We start from the raw sequence: 11,452 nt of genomic DNA on the forward strand, positions 1-11,452 counted from the left end.
CACGCCTTTAATCCCAGCACTTGGGAGGTAGAGGCAGGCAGATTTCTGAGTTCAAGGCCAGCCTGGTCTACAGAGTGAGTTCCAGGACAGCCAGGGCTACACAGAGAAACTCTGTCTCGAAAATCAAAAACAAAAACAAAAACAAACAAAAAAAAAAGGAAAAGGAAGGAGGGAAGGAAGGAAGCAGGCACACACACAGAAACATGCACACTGGATGAAACAGAAAAGGGCTACATGGTCACTTCATTTTCATTCTTAGATTTTATGCTTTCTCACACAAAAATCACAGCATACAATTTTTCCCATTAATTTCTTTAGTTATTCACATTATATTCCAATTCAGCTGCTCCTCTACTCCTAGTGGCCCTCACATAGATTCTTCCCCCATTCCTCCCTCCCTTCCCCTTCTCCTCTGAGAAGGGTGATCCACCCTCCCTGGGTACACACACACACACACATATCGAGTCACTGCAGCACTAGGTACATCCTCTTGCCCTGAGGCCAGAAAAGGCAGACCAGCTAGAGGAATGTAATTCACGGGCAGGGAACAGGTTCAAAGACAGCCTCTGCTGCAGTTATTGGGGCACCCCACATGAAGACCAAGCTGTATACTGCCACGTATGTGGGGACCTAGGTCCAGCCCATGGTCCCCTCCCTGGTTGGTGATTCAGTCTCTAGAAGCCCCCAAGAGTCCAAGTTAGTTGACTCTGTTGTTCTTCCTGTGGAGTCCCTGTCCTCTTCGGGTCCCTCAATTCTTCTCCTAACTCTTCCATGTGACTCCCTGATCTCCATCTAATGTTTGATTGCGGGTCTCTTTCCCTTGGCTGCTGGATGGAGCCTCTCAGAGGACAGTTATGTTAGGGTCCTGTCTGCAAGCATAACAGAGTATCATTAATAGTGTCAGGGATTGGTGCTTGCCTTTGAGATGGGTCTTAATTTGTGGCAGTCATTGGTTGACCATTCCTTCAGCCTCTGATCTGTTTTGGTCCCTGCACATCTTGAAGGCAGGACACATCTGAGTGAGGTAACGCAGAACCAAAAGGGCATGCATGTGTGTATGCATGTATGTACATAAGTATGTACTCACTTATAAGTGCATTCATTTTCATGCTTTGCTTTTTATTGAATACTAAAGCATGAGAGACACTCTTCCCCTAACGCTCCACTGTAGGGATCTGCTTGGCTTCTTTAAACTTCCCATATTGTTGATTTATTATTATTATTATTATTATGCTTATATGTGTGTTTGGGGGTGTGTGCGCCATGCATGCATGTAGAAGTCAGAGGACAACATTGTGGATTTGGTTCTTTCCTGTCTTTATGTGAGTTCCAGGGACAGGATAAAGGCCTTTATTATCTGAGCTATCACTGGCCCTGCTGATCAGTGAAACATTTTACCATGTTTTCTGCTCTTGTAATCAAAAGAACAAAGACTATGGTTGCATATAAATTCTCTCGTGGGCTGGAGAGATGGCTCAGCCGTTAAGAGCACTGACTGCTCTTCCAGAGGTCCTGAGTTCAGTTCCCAGCAACCACATGGTGGCTCACAACCATCTATAATGAGACCCAATGCCCTCTTCTGGTGTGTCTAAAGACAGCTACAGTGCACTCACATAAAATAAACAAACAAACAAACAAATCTTTTTAAAAAATTCTTCTCTCCTACAATATGTCCCGACCAACGTTTCCCCTCTCTCCGCTCCTCCCAGGCTCCACCCTCTACCTCCCTTCTCCCCCAGATCCTTCCTCCTTTCCCTTCAGAAAAGAGCTGGACCCCCAGGGATAGTAGCTGAACAGGGCATAACAAAATGCAATAAATCTAGGCACAAGCCCTCACATTGGGCTGGGTGAGGAAAACTAATAGAAGGAAAAGGGTCCCAAGAGCATTCAGAAGAGTCAGAGACACCCTCCACAGCCACTGTTAGGAGTTCCACAAAACACCAAGCTAACAGCCACAGCATATATGCCAAGGACCTAGCACAGACCCATGTAGGCTCTGCGATTGTGGCTTCAGCTTCTGTGAGCTCCTAAGAGCCCTGCTTAGTTGATTCTTTGGGCCATGTTCTCCTGGCTCCCATCAGCTGCTAGAAAGAGGCCTCTCTGGAGATGATTGGGCCAGGGACCCATTTATGAGTATAACAGAATATCATTAGGAATCTTTTTTATTGGGTGGGGGGGAGGGGTTAAAGACAGGGTTTCTCTGTGTAGCCCTGGCCATCCTGGAACTCACTCTGTAGACCAGGCTGGCCTCGAACTCAGAAACCCACCTGCCTCCGCCGCCTCCCAAGTGCTGGGATTCAAGGCATGAGCCATCACTGCCTGGCCATTAGGAATCTTTTATTGTTTTTTCCCCCTCAATCCCTGGTCTCCAGGCTTTCCAGCCTCTAGTTCCAGTCATCCAGTCAGTGTGGGACATGGTGTGGGCCTCAGATTAGAGCAGTAATTGATTGGCCATTTCCAAAAGTCCTAAGCCTCCACTGCCCCAGCATGAATTGCAGGAAGGACAGATTGTAGGTTGAAGGTTTGGTGACTGGGTTGGTGTCCCAGTCCCACCACTGGAAGTTGGTTGGTTACAGAAGTTGGCTGGTTCAGAATCTATGTCCTCTGTTACTGGGAGTTCTTGCTAAGGTCACCCTTGTGGAATCCTTGAGTCTCTACTGCACTAGGTTTTCACAGTATCCCCCAAGTGGCCTCCAATAACAGTCACCTCTCCCTCAAAGTCTCTCCTCCCACTCCTGCGACCTGATCTCTCCTGTCCCCATCAGCCCCTAATCCACCTGCAAAATCTTTTCTATTTCCCATTCCCAGGGAGCTCTATGTGTCACCTTTAAAGCACTTTCTACTACTTAGCCTTTCTGGGTCTATGAATTGCAATATGATTATCCTTAATTTACAGTTAATATCAATGTATAAGTGAATACATACCATGTTTGTCTTTCTCGGTCTTGGTTACCTTACTCAGGATAATTTTTTCTAGTTTCATCTGTTTTTTTTTAATAGCTGGGTAATACTCCATTGTGTAAATGTACCACATTTTCTGTATCCATTCTCTGGTTGAGGGACATCTCGGTTGTTTCTAATTTCTGGCTATTGTGAGTAAAGCTGCTGTGAACATAGTTGAGCAAGTGACCTCATTGGTAGAATGGAGCATCCTTTGAGTATATGTCCAGAAGTGGTATAGCAGGGTCTCACGGTAGACGGATTACCAGCTTTCTGATTTCCATAGTGGCCGTACAAGTTTGCACTCCCACCAGCAATGGAGGAGTATGCTCCTTGCTCCACATCCTCTCCAGCAGAAGACTATGTTTTTAAAAAGAAGACAAATGAATGAGTCAGGTAGCCTAGAAACTGAATGACTGAAGAGTGACTGGGTTCGTATCAAGGAGATCTGCTAGTCTGTACCTCAAGTCTATGTCTGCTGCATGTGGGTGGCTGGGTCCAAGGGCACTGAGGTTGTGTTCCAGGGTCAGCTTTGGTTCTCACCAACTGCAGAAAGGATGGTTACAGAGCTGCTGATGGGGAGTGCAGGAGACTCTGCCATGCTGCTGTGTTCCTCAAAGCAGGAGTGAGAGGGCTTGTATGTGCATGCACTCGTGTGTGTGTGTGTGTGTGTGTGTGTGTGTGTGTGTGTGAGAGAGAGAGAGAGAGAGAGAGAGAGAGAGAGAGAGAGAGAGAGAGAATGTGCATGTATTCTGTGTATGTGTGCCTGTGGAGGGAGGGGAGGAAGTGTGTGTGAGGGGGGAAGGGAGAGAGAGGAAGTGTGTGTGTGATAGAACCCAGTGCCTTACACAGAAGCAATCTATACGTGAAATAGACCCTCAGCTCCAAAATTTTATTATTTATGGTTTTGTCGTGGGTGTGTTGTTTTGTTGCTGTTGTTGGAGGTACTGTTTTTAACTTGATTTATTTATTTTGGTTTTTTGAGACAGGATTTGTTTTATTTTAGCTTGTTTTAATATCTATCTATCTATCTATGTTTTGTTTTTGTTTTTTTGAGACAGGGTTTATCTGTGTAGCCCTTGCTCTCTTGGAACTCACTCTGTAGACCTGACTTACCTTGAACTCAGAGACTCGCCTACCTCTGTGTCCTGAGTGATGGGATTAAAGGCCTGTGCCACTACCACACAGCAAGGATTTATAATTTTTCTGTTTTTGGATTTGTGATCTTAAGTGGAACAGTTTTTATTTATGATTTTGCTCAGCACACTGGGGGAAGACATGACCCTCAAGGCCTTCAGGCTATTTCTGGTCTAGGTGCTGATATAAATGTGAGGAGTTCAAGGGAAGAGCAACACTAGATTGTCCCCTCTCTGTTCCCTTTTCCTGACTGTGGATGCAATCTGACCAGCTGCCTCACACTCGGGCCACTATGACCTCCCCACGGTGATGGACGACACCTTCAAACTTAGAAATGAAACAAACCCTTCCTTCAAAGAGGGAGGGGGAGCAGGAGGAGCGAGGAGAGGACGCAGCGGGAGAGTTCCGGGCATGAAAACTTGAGAGCCTCTCACTCTACAATCTATGCTTTATAGCGCCAAGTACAAGTATTTTGGAAATTTTGGTTTGGGAGCCTAGGGTTTAGAATACTAAACTGATAAAACAGTTGGAAACATCAGGTAGTCGACTCATAAGTAGGCGTGGTAAAGGCTTTTTTTTTTTTTTTTTTTTTTTTCAAGACAGGGTTTTCTCCTGGCTGTCCTGGAACTCACTTTGTAGACCAGGCTGGCCTCGAACTCAGAAATCCGCCTGCCTCTGCCTCCCGAGTACTGGGATTAAAGGCGTGCCCCACCAAGCCGGGCGGCTTGGTAAAGGTTTAACCACACAAATCAGAAAGCTCTTGGTAAATGATAATGACAAATTCATTTTGCTCTGGTCTGATTTTTCTCTTCTTGACCACTAGGTGGCAGAATGAAGCCACAATAAGAGGACATTTGCAAGTCTCCTAAGGGTTTTTATTTGTTTGCTTTTGTTTTTCCTTAAAGATTTGTTTGTTTGTTTGTTTGTTTTGATTTTTCGAGACAGGGTTTCTCTGTGCAGTCCTGGCTGTCCTGGAACTCACTCTGTAGACCAGGCTGGCCTCAAACTCAGAAATCCGCCTGCCTCTGCCTCCCAAGTGCTGGGATTAAAGGTGTGTGCCACCACTGCCCGGCTAAAGATTTATTTATTTATTTTGTGTATATGAATATATGTGTAGTAGCTATCTTCAGACACATCAGAAGAGGGCATCAGATCCCATTACAGATGGTTGTGAGCCACCATGTGGCTGCTGGGAATTGAACTCAGGACCTCTGGGAGAGCAGTCAGTGCTCTTAACTGCTAAGCCATATTCTCTAGCCCCTTTAAAGATTTCTCTTATTTACCTATTTTATGTATATGAGTGCTTTATCTGCATGTACACCTGCATGCCAGAAGAGGGCATCAGATCTCATTATAGATGGTCCTGAGCTACCATGTGGTTGCTGGGAATTGAACTCTGGACCTCCAGAAGAACAGCTAATCCTCCTAACCACTGAGCCATCTCTCCAGCCCCCAAGTCTCCCAAGTTTTAACGTTTGGTTCCTTCTTTTATTTAGTGGGAAAGAAAAGTAACAGGCCATACATACAAACACAGGGCGTGTTCTAGTGTCTGAATGAGACATTGACTGAGCTAGCGGGAGCTGCCTTAAAGATCCTTCTCCTGGTTATGAGTAGCATACAATTATGACGGTAGCATTCAGGAGTCTGAGGCAGGAGGATGGTTATTACAACATTACCTGAGCTAAACAGCAAGCCACGAGCCATGTTGGGCCAGTCAGCAAGCAGCACTCTCCATGGCCTCTGCATCAGCTCCTGCCTCCAGGTTCTCTGAGTCCCTGTCCTGACTTCCTTCAATGATGAGCAATGATTTAGAAGTGGAAGCCAAATAGCCACTTTGCTCCCCAAGTTGCATTTTGGTAATGGTTTTTTCATCACAGCAGCAGTAACCCTAAGACTGTCATGTAGTCAAAGACACGTTATAAGCAAAGTGAAGCACTTTTTGTTTTCTTGGTGGTGATGGTTTTGGGGAATTTAGTTTGAGTGTCTGTTTGTCGTCGAGATAGATCTCTTTCTCTCTCTATGTGACTGGGATGACCTAACCGGTGAGCCTTCTGCTGGGACCCTGTGAGCCAACATGTCAACCTTGCTTTCTTGGGTTACACCTAAAGTGGCTTTCATGAGAGTCCTATCAAGCTATTACTGGCCCACAACAATCCAAAAACTTGTCAAGAAACTGAAGAATGAACCAGTTCCCATATCTAGGGAAAAAACTAAACGTAAGACGCCTGACGATTTCAAGTGAACCAAATTCAAAACTAACTCCAGGGCCTGGGGACATAGCTCAGCTGCTAGAGTGTTTGTCTAGCATTACAAGACCCTGTGTTCCGTCCCTGGTAGAAACTGGGTGTGGTGGCCCATGCCTGTAACACTAAGGGCTTGGGAAGTGAAAACAAAAGGATTAGAAGCTCAAGGCCATGCCTGACCACATAGTGAGTTTGAGGTCAGCCTGGACCACGTGGGACTCCATCACCACATTAACTTAATTCGTTAGCTAATGTAGAAAACAAACTCTCTGCAAAGCTGATGTCGCTGGCTAGCGAGCTCGTCTTTACCATGCCCAGCCCCATCTTTCTTTCTCTCTTCTCTAGACTGGTTGGAACTGATGAAGGAGGGAAGGCCATTGGCCTCTGGGTCCTATCAGCCTTTACTTGGGAACACTTTCTTGCCGTGCACAGCAGGCCCTCCCACCAGTGGGGCTCCCGTTATTCCAGTACCCTCTCAATACTCCCAGAGCCAAAGTCGTCAGCCCCTGGAGAAGCACTTGCATACACTAGCTGCACCCCCCGGAGCTGCGCACAGCATCCACCCGAGCCACAGGTAGCTCCTCCTCTCTGGGGGACAACACCCTTACAGTTTGGGTCTTGGCTATTCCAATCTCTGCTCGTGGTTCCTTTCCAACCTCTTCATTTTTCTTTCTTTTTAGGATGTTAGCTGCTTCTCCTAATTGCGATCTGCACAGTACTCCAATGTCTTCTCTTTGTTCATTTGCCTTTCAAGTTCTCCAGTATCTAAGTAACAGAGTTCTGCAGTATACATAAGCACAGTCAGGGAGGTGTGTCCATCAGTAACTAGACTCTGACTAGCAGGGTACAATTGGGCCTCTATGCCTGTGGGCTCTGTATCTAAGGAGCCAGCAAACTGTAAATGCAAACTTTTTTTTTTTTTTTTTTTTTTGGTTTTTCGAGACAGGGTTTCTCTGTATAGCCCTGGCTGTCCTGGAACTCATTTTGTAGACCAGGTTGGCCTCGAACTCAGAAATCCGCCTGCCTCTGCCTCCCGAGTGCTGGGATTAAAGGCGTGTACCACCACGCCTGGCTGCAAAACATTTTTTAATTACATTTTGAGGCTAGGGAGATGGTGATTAGTAACAGCACTTGCATGAAAACCTGACAGCCTCAGGTCAGATGGCCAGAACCCATGGAAAGCTGGATGCACCCTAAGGGAAGATTGAAGGTAGAAACATAGAAGCTTCCAGAACTTTCTGGACGACGGGGACTAGAGTATGCAGAGCAGAGATAAACAAGAAACAGCCTGCACCAAATAAAATGGAAGATGGAGACTGACACCCAAGCTTGGCTTCTGACCTCTACGTACATGCCATGGCATGTTCATACTCTCTCTCACACACATGCACTCACATGCACAAAACAAACAAATGTTTAAATTGCATCTGAACGTGTACACACTTGTCTCCTCGTTATTACTCTCAAACAGCATCACCTGACAACTACTCGCATGTACGTTGTGTTAGGTATTATGTGCAATGTCGGGTTGAGCACACGGACAATGTATACAGGACATACACAAATACTACTTTATACAAGGGACTTGAGTCTCTGCCATGAGTTTCACAACTGTTGTCCAGCTGGGTGCGGGTGGGGCAGGCAGGGACAAGGGTCTCATCTCAGAGCAGCAATGGGGAATGGCTCCAGCCAGAGAAGGCCACTGGGTGATGCTGCCCTCTTGTCACTGGAGTCCCAAGCAGGAGCCCCTGGTTGTGACCAGAACCCAGCACTGACAAGAAAGTGCAGGGTCCCATGCAAAACTCAGCTTCCTGGTCAGGCCAGGTGTTAATGGGGGAGAATCCTGGAGACAGGGGAAGGGGCAGAGGAGAGAGGGGCAACTGGTGAATGGCAATGAGGGAGGGTATGGGGGAGGGAAGAGGACATTACACTGGGTGCTCTTCTCCTTTCCAGAGTTTCTGCTTCTGCCACACCTCCAGGAATCCTCATGGGAACAGCTCCCTGCTGAAGCAGCCTTGAGGAGCCAGGTGGAGGATGTGGGCTCCCTGCCAGGAGCAGGTATGGCTGTCAGTGCTGTCTCAGGACTCCTGTTCCCCCAGGCCATCTACTGTCACCTGGGCTTAGGGGTGGGAGAATTCTGTGGTGTCCAGGCAACCTTTCCAGTTCTAAAATGCTGTGGGTGGGGAGACTTTTTAACAGTTTTCATGGTCCCACCTCCCCATTCCTCCAAGAAATCCACCACTGCCCTTGGGCTTGGCCTCTGTCCGTCCTCCCCACCCTCTTCCCTGTCCCTTCTCACTAAAGTTCCTTGCTCACCTCTTCCTTGTCCTCTGTCAAGCGTTGCAGCTCTTCCACTTGGGAAGTCATAGGAGCAATTAAGNANANCCAGCCTCNCATGCCAATGATTTGATTAATTAATCTCTTGGTTACTTTCTAGTGCACAGGTACCTAGTATCTATGATAGCCCTGGGACTGTGTCAGGATTAGCACCCATCTGGAGAGACACTCTTCTTACTGTGTGGGAGCATCAGCTGTCAATTAAAAGCTGATGTCCAGTAAACTGAGGCAGCGTTAGAGGGTGGAAGATGTGACAAAGACACTGGAACTCTGGGGAAAGAGTTCCCCTCCTCTACAGGGGAAAGCCAAAGCCAGGCCTCTGTTCAGGATGTCAGAGGCAGGAGATTTGCCTTGACTCTAGGAACATGAAACTGAGGAGAGGTGACTAACCATGTGGACAACATAGAATAGTTTAAAGGGTTATGTAAGTTAAATGCTAGTCAGAGAGCAGGCCAAAGCTTATGGCTTAGGCATTTGTTATCAAATAAAAAGCCTCTGGTTTGTTATTTGGGAACTGGGGCATGAGTGGAAAAGCCTGTGGTTACATACCAGCTAATACTGAGCAACTGCTAGCCTTGTTCCTGGTGGGGTGTCAGGTGCTCATCCAAATGTCATCTTCCCAGTGCCCCAAGCTTCTAGCCCTGTTTTCAGGTGGAGAAGCTGAGATGGAAAGATTCCCTTGGCTACATCCTGTAGCTGGATTCTACCAGATCCCTGCTTTCGACTCTCACCCCCACTGCTAGGGAGGCAGATGAGTGGAGCAAACATGTGCACAAAAGATCCCAACAACTGGATGGCTGCAGAGATGGCTCAGTGGTTAAGAGAGGGCTCTGTGCATGCAGAGGACTCAAGTTCAGTTCCCAGAGCCCGCAAGAGAGGCATCCAACTGTCTCTAAGTCCAGCTTCCCGGGATCCAATGCCCTCGTCCCAAATGCACTTGCATAAACACATAATCAGAAATAAGGTAGACTCTTTAATACCTCGATCCTAAACTAGAGGAGGAAGAGGAAGAAGGGGTTGGAAATGGTGAGGAGATGGCCCTTTTTTGCAAAGACAAGCCATCTTCAGAGAATACTGAGGAGAAGCTAGTCAGTAAATTTGACAAGCTTTCGGTAAAGACGGTGCAGAGGAATGACCCGTTTGTGGTGGACTGCTCAGATAAGCTTGGGAGCGTGCAGGAGTGTGACAGTGGCCTGCTACACTGGCGGATTGGTAGTGGGGATACCACTGAGCATATCCAGACCCACCTTGAGAGCAAGATAGAGCTGCTGCCTTCTGGTCTTTATGTGCCCTGCCCAACACCTCCTTGGAAACACCTCACAACAGTAGAGGGCACACCAGGGACAATGGAGCAGGAGAGCCCCCCACACACACACACCCTGCTGGCCTTCCAGAAAAAAGGATCACAGCCATCGTGGATGACATGTTGTCCACCCGGTCTAGCACACTGACTAATGAGGGGACAAAGAGTGCAGTGCAGAGGCCACCAAGGAAAGCAACAAGTTTCCATTTGGCGTTAGCCCAGCACAGAGCCACGGGAACATCAAAATTTTAGAGGATGAACCCCAGAGTAAGGATGAGACCCCACTGTGTACCCTTCTGGACTGGCAGGATTCCCTCCCTAAGTGCTGTGTCTGTGTCTCCAATACTATGCGGAACCTGTTTTTGTGCCAGGCAAAAACTTTGAGATGTCCAAACACCCAGGGCTGCTGATCTGCCGCATCATAAGCACCCAGAGTGGAAGCAGGTACCACTAACTTATAAGAAGGAGAAGGAGCAGGACCAAGGGGTGAGCTGTGACAAAGTGGAGTGGTGATGGGACTGCTTGGAGATGCTCCGGGAAAACACGCTGGTCGCCCTCGCCAACATCTCGGGGCAGTTGGACCTATCTATCCCTGTACCCTGAGAGCATCTTCCTGCCTGTCTTGGACGGGCTCCTACACTGGGCAATTTGCCCTTCAGCTGAAGCCCAGGACCCTTTCTCAACCCTAGACCCCAATACCGTCCTCTCTACCCAGAGATTGGTCTTGGAAATCCTCAGCAAACTCAGCATCCAGGACAATAATGTGGTCCTGATCCTGGCCACGCTGCCCAGAGAAGTTGTATAGTACCATGGTGCTCTTCCTCAATGACTGAAAGAACCCAGTGTGCCAGGAGATGGCCATGGTACTGCTGGCAAATCTGGCCCAGGGGGACAGCCTGGCAGCTCTGGCCATTGTAGTGCAGAAGGGCAGCATCAGCAACCTCCTGGGTTCCTGGAGGACAGGCCTTGCTGCCACACAGTTCCAGCAGAGCCAGGCAAGCCTCCTGCATATGCAGAATCCACCCTTTGAACCAACTGGTGTGGACATGATGTGGTGGGCTGCCCAAGCACTGCTTGCCCTGGCCAAGGTGAACAACAATCACTCAGAGTTCACTCTGTATGAGTCACAGCTGTTGGACATCTCCATGTCACCATTGATGAACTCATTGGTTTCACAAGTCATTTGTAATGTACTGTTTTTGACTGGCCAGTCATGACAGCCGTGGGACACCTCCCCTCCGTGTGTGTGTGTGTGTGTGTGTGTGTGTGTGAGTGTGTGTGTGTGTGTGTGTAGAATTTAGAAACTGGGGCTGGAGAGATGGCTCAGTGGGTAAGAGCACCCGACTGCTCTTCCGAAGGTCCAGAGTTCTAATCCCAGCAACCACATGGTGGCTCATAACCATCCGTAACGAGATCTGGCGCCCTCTTCTGGGGTGTCTGAAGACAGCTACAGTGTACTTACATGTAATAAATAAATAAATCTTTAAAAAAA

General features: G+C 47.8%; 1 pseudogene; it reads left to right on the plus strand.

The window, feature by feature from the left end:
- Positions 1-6,151: 6,151 nt before the first annotated feature.
- LOC110312042 lies at positions 6,152-11,177 on the plus strand (annotated as a pseudogene).
- The last annotated feature ends 275 nt before the right edge of the window (positions 11,178-11,452 follow it).

The sequence above is a fragment of the Mus caroli genome, chromosome 16, assembly GCF_900094665.2.
Source record: "Mus caroli chromosome 16, CAROLI_EIJ_v1.1, whole genome shotgun sequence".
Taxonomy (NCBI): Eukaryota; Metazoa; Chordata; class Mammalia; order Rodentia; family Muridae; genus Mus; species Mus caroli.